At 52.1% G+C, this 9,716-nt stretch overlaps 1 protein-coding gene across 1 annotated transcript in view; it reads right to left on the bottom strand.

The window, feature by feature from the left end:
- The window catches only part of CTIF (CBP80/20-dependent translation initiation factor), a 257,814-nt gene that overhangs the window by 17,739 nt on the left and 230,359 nt on the right, over positions 1-9,716 (bottom strand). The window lies entirely within an intron of this gene.

The following is a 9,716-nucleotide window of genomic DNA, read 5'->3' on the forward strand; positions in this document are numbered from 1 at the left end:
AACAACTGTAACCCCACTTTTGTCCCACACTGTATATACAATGGAATACTACTCAGCCATAAAAAGGACAAAATATTGCCTTTTGCAACAACATGGATGGATCTTGAGACTATCGTGCTAAGTGAAATAAGTCAGATGGAAAAGAACAAGAACCGTATGATTTCACTCATGTAGGGTATAAAACAGAAAATAACAAAAGAACATACAAAACAAACTCATAGACATAGATAACAGTATGGTGGTTACCAGAGGGGAAGGGGGTCGGGGGGAGGATGAAGAAGATATAAAGGGGGTCAAGTATATGGTAATGGAAGGAGACTAGAGTTTGGGTGGCGAGCATACAATGGAATACACAGATGTTGTATTATAAATTTGTATACCTGAAACTTACATAATGATATTAACCAATGTTACCCCAATAAATTGAATTAAACTTTAAAAATAAAAAGAAAAGAAAAAGAAAACACTGCCTCTAAAGGGAAGAAAGAGAAAAAAAAAGCCCGGCCGGTCTGGCTTAGTGGTTGAGCATTGATCTAAGAACCAGGAGGTCATGGTTTGATTCTGGGTCAGGGCACATGCCCGGGTTGTGGGCTTGATCCCCAGTGTGGGACATGTAGGAGGCAGCTGATCGATGATTGGAATCAATAAAAAAATATTTTAATAAAAAAAGGGCAGAGAGAAATGGGATGGTTCCTGGAGGGGACTGTGGGGTCAAGGGAAGTTCCCCCCTCAGGTGAGTTTTGCGGGGCTGATGAGAAGAAACCACAGGAGAGTGGGACGCCCGTGAAGCGGGAGGGAGAGGGAAGCACCCGGGAGGGAAGCCTCGCAGGAGAGGGGATGGGACACAGCACTCCGGGTTCAGGGGTGTGCTGAGCGAGCCACCGCCCCGGCGGATGGGCTACCCAAAATAGGCCAGACCCAGGTGGGTCCCTCATGGCTGTGCAGAGGCCCGAGACAGCCTGTGGGCCCTGGGAGATAATTAAAGAAAGCCAACGTTACGTAAGTAGACTTAGATAGCAGTTTGGGTTCAGAAGAAAGATACCTAAATCTGGCCTTTGGATTATTTTAAAATCTTACTCTGTTATTTGTGTTTATATATACATTACTCTTTCTTCAAGCTCTGTGCTAACTTCACTGCAAAATTATATAGAAAAATCCCCAACGAGCTGATTTGACCTCATTTTCCCACCTTCCTCAGCTGAAGATGTTTTGAGGAAACTTTCTGTTGGAGCATCATATGCGCGAACCCCCAGCATCCGGTGAGATGGTTTCACCAAGGGGACAGGCTCGTGCTGCCAGCTCCCTGCCAAGACCTGGAACTTGGGCTGCACCTCCACAGTCCTCTTCCGACACCTTTTATCACTGACTCTCCCCGAGGGGCACCACGATCACCACAGCTCAATCTCACCCATTTTATTTATCTTTTACTTATATATTTTTAAAATATATTTTTATTGATTTCAGAGAGGAAGGGAGAGGGAGAGAGACACAGAAACATCAATGATGAGAGAGAATCATTGATCAGCTGCCTTTTTTTTTTTTTTTATTGCTTAAAGCATTACAAAGGGTATTACATATGTGTCCTTTTTTTCCCCGCCCTTGACAATACCCCGGCTTCCCCTACCCCCCAATCAGCTGCCTTCTGCATGCCCCACAGTGGGGATCAAGCCCGCAACCCGGGCACGTGCCCTGACTGGGAATTGAACCGTGACTTCCTGGTTCATAGGTCGACGCTCAACCACTGAGCCATGCACTTTAAACCCCCATGTATTTAAATTGGAAGCAAACACACTGACCCTGCAGGGTGGTCCCTGCAAGGCCCCTTGCTTGCCTGGTGGCCGCTTTGAGAGCCCCGCCCGTCCTTGGCTGCCCTACTCCGGTTTTCCTCCATAGGACGTCACTTGACTCCGGACTGGTGGGCGAGGCATGCCACAGTTCTCATCAGTGAAGAACGGAAGGCCAGATCTGAATCAGATGATGTGCAATGTGCCCAATACATCAGGATCAGGGAGCTGATTCCCAAACCCAGGACTCTGTCCCAAAAGTTTGGTGCTTCCTTATGCCTTGGCTTTAGAGATACGCGTCCTTCAGCTTTTTTTGGAACACGGAACCCTTTGATTTGAGGAAAAACCTGGCGTCTTTCCCAGAAAAATGCACATCTGCATTTTTAGATGCTGGCGTACGATTTCAGTGGGTTCCCAGGTCCTGAGGGCCACCCAAGGGTCCCAGGTACAGACTCTGACATGGCCTTCCACACTCCAACCTAAACCGATGGGAATGTCATAGGAGCACATGTGGCTGCCCAGGCTGTGGCTGGGTATCTCTGTGGTTACGTCAGAATGCCAGGGTGGCTAATAAAGATACCACAAAAGTTCTGTACTATGTGCCGGGCACTTGACAAAGGTGATCACTAATCCTTATGGCAACTCTGCAGAGGTAAGAGTGGTTTCCCATTTTACTGATGAATAAACTGAGGCTCGAAGAGGTTAAGTAACTCGCCTCTGGTCCCAGCTAGTCCCAATAGTGATATTCGAAATGATGGAAGTCTGATATCCAAGCCCCCCTTCTTCCCTGTCCCCTTCTCACGATGGGGCTTTCAGCTTCCCTCTCGTCTTGCTGTACGGATCCTGAAGCCAGGCAGGGAGTTTCTCTAGAGCACAGCGGGGAGGTCGGCGGGGGGGAGCTGGGTGACAGCACAGGGTTGCCTCAGTGCACACGTCTGCACTCCTGGGAAATGACTCACTGGAGCCCTGCCGCTCGGGCCTCCAGGGGACACACGCACATTTCCTGTGTCTGGGCTAGAGCCTCGGTAGGTGTGAGCTGGCAGATCTCTGAAAGCAGCTAGAGACAGAAAACCACCCTGCTCTGTATCCTAGGACGAAGCAGCCTCTCCCTGGGTTCATATGACAGAGCTATGTCACCTCTGGGCCTCAGTTTTGTCATCTGTAAAATGGGGGTAAAGGTCAGACTCGATCAATGCTACTTAGTGTGTAGTCCTCCTACTGGCAGCATCAGCACCACCTGGGAAACTGCAGGTCCCTCTATGACAGGGTTTCTCAAATTTAAGGCACATCCACAAGGCCTGGGTGTTAATTTTCCAGCCGAGAACCAGAGATCTAGTACAGGGCTCAGTACACGACAGCCCACTGGCCAGATCTGGTCCACAGCCTGCTTTTTACAGGCCCACGAGCCAGGAATAGTTTTTACATTTTTAAATAGCAGGGGGAAAAAAATCAAAGGAATAATATTCGGTGACACATAAAAATGCTATAAAATTCAAATGTCAGTGCCCATAAATAAGGTTGTGCTGGAACACAACCGCTCTCATCATTTGCATCTTGCCTGTGCTCTCCCACCAGAGGCAGAGTGGGGGAGTTTCCACAGAAACTGCTCTGGGCGCTGCCCACTGCTGCTCGGTGCCGCACAAGTCACAGGGATGTGGTTACACTTGATTCCGCCTTCTGGCCTGCAGAGTGAAAATATTGACTATCTGGCCTTTATAGAAGTTTGCTGAAGAGGGTGGAGGGGAGCAGAGGGGAGGGGAGGGTTATGATCCTTTCTGGGGCCACAAAGTGAGCTGCCAGGGGCGTTTGGGATCCGTGGGAGTCTAATCTGGCCCGGTCAGCCACGAAAGCCTTTTACACAATCGCTTTGAGGGTGGCCTGGACGGCAGCGCTGACCATTTCCCTGTATGGGGACCCCAAAGTCCACCCCAGAGCAGGGGCTCCTAACTGGGAAGCTCCCCAGACAGAGCACTGGCTCCAGGGACCCTGCCAGCTTTACCTGTGGGCGTTGTCGGGGGGAGAGGGTTCCCCGCGGAGGTCAGTCATGTCCCCACCCTCCCAAACCCCGCACCTTTTACCCTTTGGGGAAATGTGAAAGTCTCTGGCAGGGTAACACCCGCAGACATGCCACCTACCCAGGAAAGGGGAGGTTATCTGAGGGCACAGGCAGGCCTTAGGAAGGTCCTAGGAGACAGGAAATGGTCATCCATCGGGCACGGGGCCTCTTTCCCAGAGGGCTGCCCCCCGGCTCCCCCCACACTCTAGAATCCACTTCTCCCCATCAGCCAGAGGCAAAAAGGCTTGCGGCCCAGTGGGCCAGGGGCGGCCACCCTCACCAGTGGGGGCCTCCTCTCCCCAGAGCCTCTTGCCTGTGGCATTACCCAAGCAAGTCTCAACCCTGGCCCTGGGATTCCAGGTATTTTCCCAGCCAGCCCCACCTCATCTAATTGCTTTCCAGTCAGCTAATCCTTGGCCCACGCCCTCAGCTCCAGCCGGGCAAGCCACCTCAGTGTGGCCAGCAGTAGCTTCGGAGACTTCCCATGGCCCGCGTCCAAGCCTGGGGCAGCCTCTCGTCTCCCCTTGCCCAAACCACATCCGCCTTGCTCTTCCCCACACCTCAGACGCTCCTCTGACTAACACTTCCAAACCCTGCAGGGCACGGTCCAGTCCAGGCCCAAAGCAGCCCACGGATTCCTCCCCTGCTGCCCCCCTAACCCCGAGACGGACCACATCCCGCCTATCAGGGAAGAACAATTAGCAAAAAGTGGAGTCGTACCTACTGTTCAATTCCCAGAGCTAATTGTTTTAAGCAGGGCTTTGGCCTTAATTAAAGGACAATTAGTTAGTGAATGTGTGTTTGCACTTCCTCGGTCTGGCTTTTAACCCTGGGAAACCAGATTCAGCAAATACGTTCATGTTTCAGTACCTCTGAGTAAGGGACAAAGTCTTCATTACAGAAATGGCCGTCCTGACAACAACAGAGCAATCAAAGGGCCATGAGAGAATGAGCTAATTGTGCCTTCCAGGACTGAGCCATGATCTCTGCTCAGCCGTAGTGAGGAGAAGCTGGGAGCTGCCTGTGTGCCCCCGCCCCCCCCTCGGTGTGTGGGTTCTGTTCTTAGCTCTGTCATGCAGCCTGTCACCCCTGCCCCCCACAGCCTCCCTTCTACATTTTTCTTCTCTCTTACCTTTTCTGGCCCCTCCTTTTCCATCTCCCCACCTTTCTCCATTCTGGGGTCAAAAGGATTGCCTTTTTCAGACCCTGCCAGGGGGCTCCAGCCAACCAGCCAGCACCAGCACATGGGCCATGGACTTGAGTGTGTCAGCTCACACCGCTTTCCTTTGCTTCTGGGTGCTCAGAAAGAAGCTATGAAAAATTCTTTTGGAAAAAAAATTTTTTTTTAGACTCTGAGGATCCAGATACTTTTGGGATCCAGAACTGTTCCAGCAGCCGAAGCCTAAGGATTCCAGAAGCTAGCCTCCAGATCTCCACTGTCGAGACAGCAGCCACCAGCCACGTGTGGTCTTGAGCACTCCAAACATGCCGTTGGAATGGAGAGGTGCTTTAAGTGTAAAATACCTACTGGATTTCAAAACCGAGGGGGGGAGGTGGAATATATCCTATATAATAAAAGCCTAATATGCAAATTGTCCCCTCAACTGGGAGTTCGACTGCTTGCTATGATGTGTGCTGACTACCAGGGGGTGGTGCGGAACATGGCGGGTGTCAGCGACATGGTTCTGGCAGCAGGCGGCAGTGGAGGCACTGCCGGCTCCCATAAGCCCTGATGAGAGCGGGACCACAGCAGGATGGTGGAGCAGGTAAGCAGGCGGTGCCAGGCCAAGGCAGATGCAAGTGGGGCCCGATCGCCCCGCTGATCACCCACCGATCACCCCACAGATGGTGAACAGCAGGGGTAGGGCCACTGCTCAGTTCCCAGGGGTAGGGCACAGCTATAGGGTTAAGCCTCAGACTGACCTATTGGCAAAGCCACAAACAAGTCCCAGCTTAGAGGGCACAGCCCTCTTAGCATAATTAGGCTTGACCTTATGACGCTCCCTAGATCTTATCTGGGAATTTAATGGGCTGAGGGAGATGTAGCAAGAGCTGTGTCCCCTCAACTGGGAGTTCGACTGCTTGCTATGATGTGTGCTGACTACCAGGGGGTGGTGCGGAACATGGCGGGTGTCAGCGACATGGTTCTGGCAGCAGGCGGCAGTGGAGGCACTGCCGGCTCCCATAAGCCCTGATGAGAGCGGGACCACAGCAGGATGGTGGAGCAGGTAAGCAGGCGGTGCCAGGCCAAGGCAGATGCAAGCAGGGCCCAATCGCCCCACCGGTCGCCCCATAGACGGCGACCAGCGTCCATTACAGAGAAAGGGCAAATAGCAATATTAAAATATTTCTTCTAATTATTTTCCTTTCAATGTGTACGAATCCATGCACCGGGCCACTAGTACAGTGGTTGGCAAACCGCGGCTCGCGAGCCACATGCAGCTCTTTGGCCCCGTGGCATGGGCCACGAAGTTTCAATCGCACTGTACGTGCATGCCGCACGTGGTATTTTGTGGAAGAGCCACACTCAAGGGGCCAGTCTGCCGACCACTGCACTAGTATATATATAACAAGCTCATTGCCTTGGCCGGTGTGGCTCAGTTGGTTGGGCATTGTCCCGAGCACTAAAAGGTTGCCAGTTCGATTCTGGTCAAGGGCACGTGCCCCGGTTGTGGGCTCAATCCCTGGTGGGGGGGGGGGGCATGCAGGAGGCAGCTGATCAATGTTTCACTCTCCCATTGATGTTTCTCTCTCTCCCTCTCCCTCTCCCTTCCTCTCTCTCTCTCTCGAAATCAATAAAAATATTCTTAAAAATCTCATTGATCTTATAATGTTGATTACATGTTGAAATAATGCTTTGGATATATTAGATAACATAAAAGATATTAAAATTATTTTCGCCTGTTCTCTTTTAACAAAATGCAGCTAATAGAAAATATACGACATAGTGGCTCCCCAGCTGGGACTGTGCTGAGATTGTTCAGGGCTAAGAGGTTTCCATTGTCCTCAATGTTTGTCCTCCCCCACCTGCTCCACTCTCCCACCTCCTGTGCCAGGCTGTCACCTACTTCCCCACCCTCACAGCACCTCTTGTGTCCTGTGCATCCTCCTTCCGCCTCCCTCCTCACGGGAGAGGCAGGAGAGGAAGGCCCTGCTAATCCGCCTGCATCTCCAGGCCGACGTGGAACACAGCAGGTGCTCACTCAGCAGCCCCTCAGGAACCCCCTCCACACGGCTCTCTATCCAGGAAGCTGTGCCAGAAGCCCACCTTGAGCCTGATTGCGGCTCATGGGGTTCTGACCGTGGACAGACTAACATCATACGAAGCCTGGCAAACCAAAGTCAAGAAAAGACCCCTCAACCAGAGTGAAATGTGGGGACAAACACAGGCAGCTGCGCTGGCTGACAGCAATTCTGCACGGGCTCCCTGGTCCTGTGAGCACAAATCACTTCTTTCGAGTTTGATTTGGGAGAGTGTCTCTCTTCTCTCTTCCATTCTAGCTCATCTCCAAAGACCACGACCAGCCAGCCCCACCCTGCTCACACACCTTGCCTCTTTCAGGATTCTGGATTTATCTCCTAAGACAGTGGTTAGCAAACTGCGGCTCGGCAAACTGCGGCTCGCGAGCCACATGCGGCTCTTTGGCCCCCTGAGTGTGGCTCTGCCACAAAATACCGACTTCTGCGCATGGGCCACGAAGTTTCAATCACACTGTACGTGTGCACCCGCATGTGGTATTTTGTGGAAGAGCCACACTCAAGGGGCCAAAGGGCCGCATTTGGCTCTCGAGCCGCAGTTTGCTGACCACGGTCCTAAGAGAAGTCTGCCCGGACTAACTCTAGAGGGGCAGCTATTGTTTCTGCTCTGTTCAATCTAGACATTCTATTTCATTAAGCTATTCAACAAGTGTTTATTGAGCACCTACTACATGTCAGGCACTGTTCAAGGCACTGGGGACATAGCTAAGAGAACAGACATATCCCCAGGCTTTCCATGCTAACTGGGGAGACAGAAAACAAGCAGATTAACAACAAAAAGACACCTGTATGGTAAAGCCAGATCCTGGGGTGGGGGTGTAGGGTCAGGGAGCACCCTCTGAGGAGCTGGCATCGGCAGAGACCTGGAGGGGAACCTGGAAGTGCACACTCCCAGAAGGAACATCGAGGGCACAGGCCTGAGACTGGTTTTACTGTGTCCCTTCACATTTTTTCTCAGTAAGAAGCACGTCGTTTGGCACGATAAAAAGATGCTACCGACGGATCCTTTATCCCTCGTCCTTTGTTTTTCACGTCTTTGTTCTGTGTGTCCTGTTACAGGGACGGGAGGAAGTCGGTTTGTAATTAGCAAATCGACTGAAGTACATTTAATCCTCATCCCGAGAAGGAGCTGAGGGCCAGGGAGGGTGAACCGCTTGCGTGTCTGGCTCTGGAGTCTGTCTCCCTACCCCAGCACCCCACCCTTCCCACCGCAAGAAAGGTGGTTCCTGGTGGTTTCTTCTCACAGGGCCTGGCCCAGGCCACCTGTTGCCTCCCGATCACTGCTGGCCGCAGTGAGAATGGAGCCACGAGTGAGGAGCTGGGTTCTAGCTCGGTCCAGAGGTGGACAGAAGGGAAAAGGTGGTTCCTAACTGGGTCTGGCCCAGACGCACAGGTGCTGCCTCAATGGTATTTGTTATCCACAGCTGCAGGCGCGGACAGCAGAGGTGGGCATCGTCACGTGCTGAATGTAGAGGGTGGGTGCTGAGAGCTGGAGCAGGGTAAAGCAGAAGGCGCAGTGTGGGCCCCGGGAGCTGTGTGTGAGGTACGTACCAGCTCCCAGCACAGGGCACTTCATTATTTTGCTTCTCCTCCCCAGCTGATGGGCGAGCAGGGACCACAGCCTGCTCATGCCCCGGGCCCAGCAGCCGGCCCAGCACTGAGCACCCAGATTGCTGGGCGGAGGTTACTTGAGAGAGGACAGAAGGCTGGGCAGGGCGGGATGGGGGATGGGCAAGCCACCGGGAGGCATGGCAACTAGAGGGGCGCTGAGGGGTCCAGGCCAGGAGTCAGTGGGGGCTATTCACACCCTCCCTGAGGGTGGGAAACAGACAAACTTTATTTTTCTGACTTCTGAGTTATCTGAAGTGCCTGATGGCCATTTTTCAGCCCCACAGCGTCTGCTTTCTTATCTTCTAAATGTGGGTTCCCCCACGGGACCTAACACGCAGAAAGCGCCCGGCCTGCCTCCCCGGTGCTCCCACGCTGGCTGAGCAGACTGTGACGTCACCCTACTGGGAAACCGTGGGGGTGCGGTGGGGGTGTCTTCTTATTTTTTAAAACCCAAAGGATTAAAAAACCTACACCAGTGGTTTTCAAATGATGTGCCGCAGAATTTTTAAAACATGCAATACCTGACTATTGAGTCGGGGCACTGACCTCGTTTCCCTTAGATCAGTGGTCGGCAAACTGCGGCCCCTTGAGTGTGGCTCTTCCACAAAATACCACGTGCGGGTGTGCACGTACAGTGCGATTGAAACTTCGTGGCCACACTCAAGGGGCCAAAGAGCTGCATGTGGCTCGCGAGCCGCAGTTGGCCGACCACTGCCTTAGATCCTCAAATAAAAAAAAAAAAATGGCAACAGCCAACACAATAGCTGTCTGGTGTGAATTAACAAAAATTATATCTATTTTTTTTGTCAGATTGGCAAAATATATATTTTTTGGTGTGCAGCAGAATTTTAGTAATTAGTTCATGGGCGCCAGGAGATGAGAAAGGTTGCAAACCACTGATCTAAACAGATGCATGTGTACGCGTCCATGTGGACGTGTGTATCTTGTACACACAACTCCAGCAAGAAAGTTTATCCTCTACCGTCCCTTCTCCAGTTTAGAAAAAC

Source organism: Myotis brandtii, unplaced genomic scaffold, assembly GCF_000412655.1.
Source record: "Myotis brandtii unplaced genomic scaffold, ASM41265v1 scaffold833, whole genome shotgun sequence".
In the NCBI taxonomy this organism is placed as follows: domain Eukaryota; kingdom Metazoa; phylum Chordata; class Mammalia; order Chiroptera; family Vespertilionidae; genus Myotis; species Myotis brandtii.